Here is a 12,511-nt window from a genome sequence, read left to right on the forward strand (position 1 = left end):
GCACAGAAAACCCTTTTAATGTGATTTACCCCCCGCACCATACAGCTGATTATGCAGGGGTAAGATGCCTTTGCCTGCTCATTTCCCATGCAGCGGCCACTACAGGTGACATGGAGAATTGCAGGTGCCACTGAAATAAGTGGACATCCATATACACATTGATGGACCGGGTCAGACGGAGCGAGGGCCACTACTTGTCCATCAAAGTGGGGAGTCCTATGCATGTAGGGATGTACAGTGGTCCGTTGTGCAAATGATAGGCCTACCTATGGGGAGGATATAACTATTTGGATCAGCAGCCACCTCCTGTACAGCCGCCGTACACCAATGCTGCAGACATCATTAAGCGTTAATATTTCGCAGCTCCCTGACTTGCAGTTATTAACCCATCGCGTCTGAGCTGTTGTTGTCCCACTCCGATATTAAATCTCCACTCCGCAGAGTAGATTCCTCGCTGTAATTGCCTTTGTGCGCTTTTGTTACTGTGCTCCCTCTTCTCCACACTTTTAATATTGCACGAGAACTAGTTGGGTTCAGGTTCCAACAGCTGCAAAATAGCGAGGAACCTGTGAAAGTTACGTGGTGCAGCCCCAAAACCTGAAAGAGTCAAAACTTGCCAGACCGGAGTGCACCTGCCCCAGATGCCCCCTTTAAAGGGAACCCGTCACCCCGATTTTGGACCACTATCTACAGTAATACATGGTTAGTACTAGAAGGAGTCCGGATCACTATCTTTTATTTTTCTACTGCCCCCCATTCCCCCGCTGTCAGCGCTCAGAGCTGTGCTGAAATACATTGTCCGGACTGCCGCACATGAGTCCACTCCATTGTGTTAGAACAGCGCAGCAGTCCCGACTGAGCACTGACAGAGGGGGCAGTAGGAAAATAAAAAAATTGTGATCTGGACTCCATACTTGCAGCACTACACATGTATTACTGTAGTTAATAGTCCAACATCTGGGTGAAGGATTCCCTTTAATGCCTTATTCAAATGTATGCCCTTTAGTGTCTTTGCTTTAGGTGCCCCCCCCCCCTTTAGTGTCTCTATACCAGGTGCATCCTCAGTCCTCATACACTACCACACTGTGCTCACATACTACAATCCAATGCCCATATACTACCATCCTATGCCCATTTACTACAAACCGGATTCCCAAAAAGTTGGGACACTATACAAATCGTGAATAAATACTGAATGCAATGATGTGGAGGTGCCAACTTCTAATATTTTATTCAGAATAGAACATAAATCACGGAACAAAAGTTTAAACTGAGAAAATGTACCATTTTAAGGGAAAAATATGTTGAATCAGAATTTCATGGTGTCAACAAATCCCCAAAAAGTTGGGACAAGGCCATTTTCACCGCTGTGTGGCATCTCCCCTTCTTCTTACAACACTCAACAGACGTCTGGGGACCGAGGAGACCAGTTTCTCAAGTTTAGAAATAGGAATGCTCTCCCATTCTTGTCTAATACAGGCCTCTAACTGTTCAATCGTCTTGGGCCTTCTTTGTTGCACCTTCCTCTTTATGATGCGCCAAATGTTCTCTATAGGTGACAGATCTGGACTGCAGACTGGCCATTTCAGTACCCGGGTCCTTCTCCTACGCAGCCATGATGTTGTGATTGATGCAGAATGTGAGGGCCCACCAGAGCGATTAGCTTGGGGGACTCATGGGGGCAATGACCCCTATATTTTAGGTCAGTTACTATGCAGTATATGTTTTCTGCCCCCCTTGCTTTTCCCGCTCTTATTTTACAGGTAATTTACCTCAAAGAAGAAGAATTCAGTTGGAGCTGGTTTTGTTGATATTGTAAATTCTGTATGGCAACTGGAGAGGAGCTTCTAATTGGTTGCTGCCCTGTTGCTGGGGGAGAATCCCAGCTCTGTGATTTGCCCCTGCCTGCAAGGCGGGAAATTTGTACCCTTTATATCCCCAGGTTCGCCGCTACCTCAGGGCAGTCGCCGCGGATCTGGACAGCGCACCAGGATGGAGGATTTACTGCGCCAGCTGATCGGGAGAGCGGAGTCTGCCGGCGGAGAAGAATGGCTGAGAACCTGCCTGATGATGCCGCCGTCTCGCCTACCGCCGCCATCGCCTCAGAGGTCGCCGTCGCCGCCGCTCCTGATGTCGGCTGAAGAAAGGAGGGAGCCGGAAGACGGAGGAGCCATCCCGGAGCTGTGTACAGAGGAGCCATCTGCTGACCAGTGTCAGGGGGAGGAGTTGTCTGCGCTGCCTCGCAAAAGAGCTCGTAAAACCAGGAGCGCTTATACTCCTCCCCCTCCGAAGGCTGGACGCCGGCGCAGCAGCAGAGCAGAGACTGTGGCCTCCGGCCAGAGCCGAAGGTCCTCCAGGAGCGTCGAGTCAAGAGGACAGAGCGGCGTTCCGCTCTGTACAGCAGGTCCCAGTACCAGCAGGGGGCAGCGTCATCGGCAAGCGACGATTCCAGAGCCACGTCATCAACATGCAGCGGTGCCGGTGAGACGTCATCAGCAAGCTGCCAGTGAAGGAGTATCAGCGCAGGCTTGCGCTTCACAAGGTTTTCAGCAGGAGGATTTAGGGCTACCTGTTGAGAGGCTCCCACCTCATGTGGTTGAGCTGGCTCCAGGCCCCTCAAGTAAATCTTCTCTACAGTCAGCTGCAGCCTCTGGACCAGCCCAGGAGGGACACCCTGTTGGTGAGATTCTCAATGTTTTGTCTGTGTCTGACTCAGCGTTGGTAGCTGGTCTGGTTAAGCTGCTAGTGGAAACTACTGGCAGGCGAAAGGTTAATTCAGCTTCAGATGTCTGGAGCTCTAAGTCTGATCAGGTCAGTCTGCCTAGTATTGAGAGTGGCAGTGGGTTACCTAATGTTGAAAAAGGTACTGGTGTGAAGGAAATTTGTTTTAAGGAAGCTTTAGCTTGTGAGGTTTCACCGCTTGGTTTTCATTTAAGTAATATTATCAAAGAGCGAATTTGGAGAATGGAATATGTAGAGTTAATGTCATTATTACCGTCTTCAAAAGATCAGGTTGTTAAGAAGGAAGATAGAGTGGAGGAAGAAAGAAAGCGTTTTCTTCCCAGGTCTTTTAATAACTGGCTGCAAGCCTTTTGTATTTATTCCGCAGTACTGGGTGAAAAGCATCCTGAGCTTTGTTCAGGACTTTTTCAGCATCTGGATATAATTATAGAAGCATACCGAAATTTTGGCGGGATGGCTTGGTTTCAGTATGACGAGACATTCCGTCAGAAGCTAGCGGTACACCCGTCTCTTAAGTGGGGGGTGAAGGATATTGGTCTATGGGTGAATTTGATGTTACCCCAGAAATCGGTTCCAGTTAGGTCATCTAATCCTTCACAAACCACTATGAGAAAAGGGGTGTGTTTTGCCTTTAACGAGGCCACTTGTAAATGGGCTAGTAACTGTCGTTTTAAGCATGAGTGTTCCTTTTGTGGAGGTACCCATCCCATGTCTCGCTGTTTCAAAAGGAACTCCCTATCTGGCCAGCAGCAACCAAATACCAGGGAGCTCGTTTCTAAAAGCATTGAGTCCTGTGAGGTTAGCAGAAATGCAACCATGGCTCGTCCATTATCCAGATCGTCAGAAAGCTGAGATGCTTTTTAAAGGGTTTCAGTATGGCTTTGAGGTGCCACAGTTTCTGGGTGTTGGTTGCTGCTGGGTTGAAAATCTGAAATCAGTTTCCTTACATAAAGAGGTAGTTAGGAATAAGTTGCAGAAAGAGCTTGATTTGGATAGAATTGCTGGCCCCTTTTTAGAACCTCCTTTTGAGAACTTTAGGCTTTCTCCTTTGGGCGTTGTGCCAAAGAAAGAGCCTGGGGATTTTAGAATTATCCATCACCTGTCGTATCCTGAAAAAAGCTCTTTAAATGACATGGTGGATAAGTCAAAAGCCTCAGTTGTCTATGCCTCTTTTGATAATGCGTTGGCGCTGTTGCGGTCTTTTGGTAAGGGAGCATTGTTAGCAAAGGCGGACATTAAGTCAGCTTTCCGTTTATTGCCAGTTTTGCCTTCAGGTTTTAATTCCTTAGGTTTTCATTTTGATGGTTATTTTTATTTTGATAAATGTCTCCCAATGGGTTTTTCTCTGTCTTGTTATTATTTTGAAGCCTTTTCATCGTTCATTCAGTGGGTTGTTGAGTTTGATATTAAAAGGGGGGGTGTTTTACATTATTTAGATGACTTCTTGTTTATTGGATTTCCTGATTCTAATCTATGTTCTGAATTGTTAGTCAGATTTTTTGACATTTGTTCTTGCTTTGGTATTCCTGTAGCAGCAGAAAAAACAGTTCTTCCTTCTTTATGTTTAGAATTTTTAGGGATTGTCATTGATGCTGAGAATATGGTGTTTAGGCTGCCAGTAGAGAAGATAGTTAAAATCAGGTCTTTGTTAATTTCTTTGTTAGGTAAGAGGAAGTGTAGTTTGAGGGAAATGCAGTCTTTATTAGGATATTTGAATTTTGCTAGTAGAGTTATTCCTATAGGGAGGGTTTTTTGTAGGCGTCTTTATTTTTCCACTAGGGGTTTAGTGTCTCCAAATTCTCATATTAGATTGACAAGATGTCTGAAAGAAGATATGTCTGTCTGGCTGGAATTTTTGCAGGACTTCAATGGCTCTAGCTGTTGGCAGGAAGATTTTTTGGAATCGGATGCCTTGGGCCTGTTTACAGACCCAGCTGGAAGCTGTGGCTATGGGGCATTTTGGAGTGGAAAGTGGTCAGCGGAAAAGTGGCCGTCATCATGGGTGTGCAATGGTTTCACAAAAAATGTCGTTTTATTGGAACTTTTTCCAGTAATTGTTGCAATTGTGTTATGGGGTCGTGATTATAGGAATAAAAGGATATTGTTACATTCAGATAATAAAGGGGTTTGTTTTGCCATCAATACTCTTTCTTCAAAATCCGATGTAGTAGTTAAACTATTGAGGCATTTGGTTCTTTTTTGTATGCAGTATAATATATGGATTAAAGCTAAATATATAGTAGGTTCGTCAAATGTTGTAGCTGATGCATTATCTCGTTTTCAGTTTTTGAAGTTCCGGGAAGTAGCGCCGGAAGCGGAGATGGAAGGGAATCCGTGCCCTCGTCATCTTTGGGATTTGATATGGGACTAATTTGTGATTCTATTAAGCACTCTCTGGCCCCAAGAACATGGGCAGCATATGCTGCTGCATGGCAGGATTGGTTGAATTTTGTTAATTCAGTTACAGGTAGTGTTAATGTTAATGAGTTGAGTTATGGGTTGCTTTTTGTTGCTAGTTTATTTAAAAAGAACTTGTCCCCTTCATCGATCGCTAGGATGGTATCAGGGGTTTCCTTTTTTCAAAAATTATATGGTAACCAGCCATTGTCATCTCATTTTCAAGTTAAGCAGATGCTTAAGGGTTATAGGAGAGGCCTGCCGAACATAGATAGTAGGAGGCCAATTTCTATTCCTTTATTGGGATCGCTATGTAACACACTGCCTAAAGTTTGTTTTGATACTTTTGAGTCTTTGCTTTTCCGTACTGCTTTCGTGTTAGCATTCTTTGCAGCTTTAAGAATTAGCGAGTTAGTTGCGGCCAGTCGTAGAGTGTGTTCTGGTTTGGATTTTTCTGATGTATCTTTAAAAGGTGATGTAGTGGAAATTTTTCTTAGAAGGTCAAAGACTGATCAATACGGGAGAGGTAGATTAATTAAATTGAATGTTTGGGAAGGTTCGGAATTATGTCCAGTTAGTGTAGTAAGGTCTTGGCTGGAGGTTCGCCCGGCGCTGAGCGGCCCATTTTTAGTTCATAGAGATTGTTCTCCGCTCACTAAATTCCAATTTAGTTCTGTATTGAAAAAATGTCTGTCTTTTTTGAATCTTGGGTCTTGTAAGATATCTTCTCACTCCTTTAGAATTGGTGCCGCTACTGAGGCGGCACGGGCAGGGTTGGATGAGTCAATTGTCAGGAGAATTGGGCGTTGGGACTCTCATCGGGTTAAGTTATATGTTAGGCCAGATTTAATTTTATCAGTCTGAATGTTTTTCTGTTTTTGCAGGTAGTCATATTGTGGTCTGGATTGTGGGCCACTCCTTTATTTTTTGGGCTCAGAAGCGAGCGGAGAAGAGAATATATTCTGAGAACCTATCGTTTGATTCAGCTGACCTGCATGTTTTTTGGTGGGGTGTTAGAGGGTTGGGTTGGAAGCGTGTACTGTCAGAAATTCGTAAACTTTTATTGAAATGGCCGGTTCCCAATCTTCTTGTGCTTCACCTGGGTGGTAATGACATAGGGAGACTGAAAACGTGTGAATTGTTATGGGTTATGAAGAGGGATTTGTCGTTGTTGCAATGTATGCTCCCTTTTACTACTCTGGTTTTTTCTGAAATAGTCCCTCGTCTCATATGGTCAGGTAAGGAAGGTATTTTTCTTGAGAAAATACGCAAACGGGTGAATAGGGCGTTAGCGAAATTTCTTCCTTTGGTGGGTGGGTTTAGTTATAGACATATAGATCTGGAGGGCTTCGTGCCTGGGCTCTACAGATCGGACAATGTCCATCTTTCTGATGTTGGGATTGATGTTTTTAATTTAGGTCTTCAAAATATAATAGAGAAATGGCTGCGGTGCTTTGGGGGGCCTCGCCTATGCTAGGCTTGGCTTGTGGGGCTGTATCGCTCAGCTGATGCTGAGTGGATCTTGGTCTATATGGATGGTTTTTAATTGGTATTTATTGTTATGGTTATGGTTTTGATTATTAATTAATTTATTAAATTATTTATTGGTTTTAATCTTGGTTACCCTTAATAAAGCACTTCGGCCATTTCTATTCCATTAAGAAAAAGTTGTCAGTGTTTTTATTTAGCTTAATCACAATATGAGGGAGGAAGAGTGGGTCATTTGCCTCCATGTGAGGGCCCACCAGAGCGATTAGCTTGGGGGACTCATGGGGGCAATGACCCCCATATTTTAGGTCAGTTACTATGCAGTATATGTTTTCTGCCCCCCTTGCTTTTCCCGCTCTTATTTTACAGGTAATTTACCTCAAAGAAGAAGAATTCAGTTGGAGCTGGTTTTGTTGATATTGTAAATTCTGTATGGCAACTGGAGAGGAGCTTCTAATTGGTTGCTGCCCTGTTGCTGGGGGAGAATCCCAGCTCTGTGATTTGCCCCTGCCTGCAAGGCGGGAAATTTGTACCCTTTATATCCCCAGGTTCGCCGCTACCTCAGGGCAGTCGCCGCGGATCTGGACAGCGCCCGCCCTCCCACCCCTTTAATTTTGTGCTATCTGTCGCTGTGCTTTATTAGAGGGGCTGTATCGCTCAGCTGATGCTGAGTGGATCTTGGTCTATATGGATGGTTTTTAATTGGTATTTATTGTTATGGTTATGGTTTTGATTATTAATTAATTTATTAAATTATTTATTGGTTTTAATCTTGGTTACCCTTAATAAAGCACTTCGGCCATTTCTATTCCATTAAGAAAAAGTTGTCAGTGTTTTTATTTAGCTTAATCACAATATGAGGGAGGAAGAGTGGGTCATTTGCCTCCATGTGGTCTGGCATTATCTTGTTGAAAAATGCAGGGTCATCCCTGAAAGAGATGACGTCTGGATGGGAGCAGATGTTGTTCTAGAACCTGAATATATTTTTCTGCATTGATGGTGCCTTTCCAGACATGCAAGCGTCCCATGCCACACGCACTCATGCAACCCCATACCATCAGAGATGCAGGCTTCTGAACTGAGCGTTGATAACAACTTGGGTTGTCCTTGTCCTCTTTGGTCCGGATGACATGGCGTCCCAGATTTCCAAAAAGAACTTCGAATCGTGACCCGTCTGACCACAGAACAGTCTTCCATTTTGCCACACTCCATTTTAAATGATCCCTGGCCCAGTGAAAACGCCTGAGCTTGTGGATCTTGCTTAGAAATGGCTTCTTCTTTGCACTGTAGAGTTTCAGCTGGCAACGGCGGATGGCACGGTGGATTGTGGTCACTGACAATGGTTTCTGGAAGTATTCCTGAGCCCATTCTGTGATTTCCTTTACAGTAGCATTCCTGTTTGTGGTGCAGTGTCGTTTAAGGGCCCGGAGATCACGGGCATCCAGTATGGTTTTACGGCCGTGACCCTTACGCACAGAGATTGTTCCAGATTCTCTGAATCTTCGGATGATGTGATGCACAGTTGATGATGATAGATGCAAAGTCTTTGCAATGTTTCGCTGGGTAACACCTTTCTGATATTGCTCCACTATCTTTCTGCGCAACATTGTGGGAATTGGTGATCCTCTACCCATCTTGGCTTCTGAGAGACACTGCCGCTCTGAGAAGCTCTTTTTATACCCAATCATGTTGCCAATTGACCTAATTAGTGTTAATTGGTCTTCCAGCTCTTCGTTATGCTCAAATTTACTTTTTCCAGCCTCTTATTGCTACTTGTCCCAACTTTTTTGGGATTTGTTGACACTGTGAAAATTTGAATCAACGTATTTTTCCTTTAAAATGATACATTTACTCGGATTAAACGTTTGATCTTTCATCTACGTTCTATTACAAATACAATATTGACATTTGCCATCTCCACATCATTGCATTCAGTTTTTATTCACAATTTGTTTAGTGTCCCAACTTTTTTGGAATCCGGTTTGTATCATACTGAGCATGCATACTACTGGCCTTTGTCAACACACTACCATAATGTAACCACATCAGGGGTGCTGCTCAAAAGATCCGGGGCCCAAGCTCCAATGAATATGGCCCAGTTCTCTAAATCAACCCTCCCCCGCACACCGCATTTTGCTGTACCTGCTATACAGCAGCATGTACCTGTCACATCCAGGGCCTTCCAGGTGACGTCTCCTCTGATGTAGATCTTCTCTGTCATCATCTTCTCCATTTGGTCCGGACACTTCTCTCAGCCGCCTCGTCTCTGCAGAGTGTGACACACGGACATCTTAACTTCCTAATTTTTCTATCATCATCCCCCAACCTGGAGCCCCCAATGTGTTATCCTGCTGCTCGCTCCCAAATACCCCCAAATACTATCCTGAAGAAATTTGAGTGCCCCCCATAGTAATAGTGCTCCTTATAGTCCCACCAATAGTAATTCCCTTCTAGAAACCCCCATTAGTAATACTGTCCCCTATAGTGCCCCCCCAACAGTGATAGTGCTCCCCAAGAGTGCCCCCGTTCATAGAAGAGCCCTCCAGTATTAATAATACCCTCACAGAGCCCCCAGTAGAAATAAGGCCCCCCCCCATTGTTACCCCAGTGGTAATAAAGCTCTCTACAGACCCCTCAGTAGTAATAAGGCCCCCCATAATGCTCTTAGTAGAAATATCTATTTCTCCCCCTCCACCATAGTCCCATGTAAATAACTTTACACCATCTCTCCAGCCCTCTCCAATATACAGTCCTATGTAAATAACATTGCTCTCTATCTACAGTCCCCTCCTAAATACAGTCCCATGTAAATAACATCACCTCCTCCCCATCTGTCTCCAACATGAAATCCCATGTAAACATCACCCCTCAACATTCAGTCCCATGTAAATAACATCATTCCCCCCCCCCCACTAGCCACCTTCAACATACAGTCCCATATAAATAACATTGCCTCCTCAAAATTCAGTCCCATGTAAATAACATAATTGCCTCCCCCAGCCCCCTCCGACATGCAGTCCCATGTAAATAACATAATCCCCTCCCACAGCCGCCTTCAACATACAGTCCCATATAAATAACATCACCCTGCCCCAGCTGCCTTCAACATTCAGTCCCATGTAAATAACATCACTCCCTCCCACAGCTGCCATCAACAAACAGTCCCATGTAAATAACATCACTCCCTCTTACAGTCCCCACCAACATTCAGTCCCATGTAAATAACATCCCTCCCTCCTACAGCCACCATCAACATACAGTCCCATGTAAATAACATGACCCCCTCCCTAGCCACCTCCAACATACAGTCCCATGTAAATAAGGTCACTCTCCCCCTAGCCACCTCCAATACACAGTTCCATGTAAATAACTTCCCTCCCTTCAGCCCTAACATGCAATCCCAGTTAAATAACCACAACTCCCAGCATTGCTTTCCCTCTCCCTTCACTTACCTCTCATTATGTAGCAGACATCACCACAGCTTCTTCTCCTCTTCACTGCTGTCCTCTCCTGCACTGGTTACATGATGGTGACATCATCGCAGGTCCTTCTCAACCACTGCCTGGTTTACTGGTCACATGACCTGTGATGTCATCACAGGTCCTTCAGATCTTCTAGTGCATTCCATTCAATTGTATTGCCACCCTGAGCAGGGCAATACAGTTGTATCTAGCTGGCAGGCAGGACATTTGGGGCCTGGAACAAAACATCAGGGGCCCAGGCCCCGAATGTTTTACCCTACCCATGCCCCTGGCTCACATACTGCCATACTATGCCCATATACAACCATACTGTGCTCACATACTTCCATACTGTATGCACATAATACCAAACTGTGCTCACATACTACCATGCAATGACTACATACTGCCATACTGTGCCCACATACTACCATGCTGTATCCACAGACTTCCACACTATGTTCATATGCTACCATTCTGTGCTCATACTAACATACTGTATCAACATACTAACATACTGTGCTCACATATCACCATACTTTGCTCATATACTGTCATACTGTGCTCACATACTTTCATACTGTATCCACATACTACAATACTCTGCTCACATACCACCATACTATGCCCATATACTGTCATACTGTGGTCACATAGTACCATACTGTATCCACATACTGTGCCTAAATACTACCATACTATGTCCAAACATTATCATACTATTACCACCACATACTGCCATGCTGAGTCTACATACTGCCAAACATATAGCTTATACCCCTCTAGGTAGTGCCATACATTGCCCACATATTGCATGTGCACATACTGTGCCCCTCTAATGCCCTACTTGGTCCAGATAGAGCAAAATAGCGCCAAGCTTTGCATAGAAAACTTGTGCTTACAGTCCGCCCATCACCGAGCCAACTACTGTCTTATCTCAACCTCATCGGTCCCTCAGAACCCTCCTGCACTGGAACCATCAGTGGTCCTAAGAATGGGGCTCCCCGATTTGCATACCTGGCAGAAAAGAGGCGACTCTCCAAGCGAATGGGAGATGGAGCAGAGGACTCAGTCCCATGTAATGCTTCATTTCACCTGTGGTGGCGCTGAAAGGAAATTAAACACTTGCTAAGCACATCCTCCACAGATTATACAGCTGATTGTGGGGGCGCCCCCGTCAGTGGGGATGATCAGCATATCATCAGCCTAAGAGGAAGAGACTATAAACAGCCCCTTATGGGTGGTGTGCCCCTTTAAATTAGCACCATTTGCATCCTGAAATCTTTCCTTAAGTCACTATTAGACACTTTTCTTATTTAATTTACTCTGAGAAGCCTTTTGAATGTAATTTGTGCGCTTATTAGGGGGGATTGGAAGGATCCTCGTCTGCTAATCATGTCTATAGGCTAATGCTATTTATAAAACCACTTTTTTGCATTTTTATGAGTGAAGCATGGAGCAGAAAAGAACGCGCTCATCTGCGACGCGGCCTGTGTGAGACGTTTTATTCAAATTTGGTGAGATACGACCCATCGGACCCTCACTGAACGAAGGCTGCTAGTTTCATCTACTTGCCAAGAGTGGAACGCCCTCCGATGGACTAGGCCCAACCATGTGTAGTACTCCAGACCTAGGGGTACCACAATTGTAAATAGTCTTGTATTGTAATGTTATGTGTTTTATTTTATGCTTCTGGTTGTTACCAGTAAGGAGTGGATGGCAGGGAACAGGGCTAATCACTCCTCTCTTAGTAGCAGTGGTCTGGTCCTTCTTCCTGCCAGGAGGGGGAGTTCCTGTCCAGGGGAGAGAGGAAGCACACTTCAGATCTCCTGCAAAGAGGATTCTCCAGAAAGATCTGCTTACTCAAAGCCTCAAGTGGAGTCTTGAGATGCCAGGCAGCAGAGTGAACTGCTATGACCAGCATTAAAGACACAGCTGCAAGGTGAAGGACTACAGCAAAGACACCCATCATCCAGAACGTTACTGGGCCAGTACCACCTAAGTGCTAAATTGCCACCCACCAACCTGCCTCCATAATCCTTACTGGTGCCAGAGAAAATTTGCACTTAAAATCTGCTGCTTCTGAATGTCTTGGAAGTTCTTGATTGCACTTAGTAAGAAGACTGTGTTAAGTTTAATTCTGGCCTCATTCTTCAATACTACATTTCTACTGCAACAGACCCCAGAGAGCAACGACCTGAGGGAGTACACAGCGACACAATGCTTCATCAGGGCCACTACTACTCCCACCCTGTACCGTGCTCCTCCGGAGCTCGCTGCATGTGTGTCACATGCTGGCTCATCCATTTCATAGGGCGCCGTGTAATATTATATTTGTCCTGTAGCGGTCGTTGTCTGGCAGGACGAGACTTCCAAGAGGAGCAACTTAAGAGGATTCCCAGAAGACATGTCCTAGTAGTGGT

General features: G+C 44.9%; 1 protein-coding gene across 1 annotated transcript in view; it reads left to right on the plus strand.

Annotated features, from left to right (window-relative positions):
- CPNE9 (copine family member 9) overlaps positions 1-12,511 on the plus strand; it is a 228,500-nt gene that overhangs the window by 21,872 nt on the left and 194,117 nt on the right. The window lies entirely within an intron of this gene.

Source organism: Bufo gargarizans, chromosome 7, assembly GCF_014858855.1.
Source record: "Bufo gargarizans isolate SCDJY-AF-19 chromosome 7, ASM1485885v1, whole genome shotgun sequence".
In the NCBI taxonomy this organism is placed as follows: domain Eukaryota; kingdom Metazoa; phylum Chordata; class Amphibia; order Anura; family Bufonidae; genus Bufo; species Bufo gargarizans.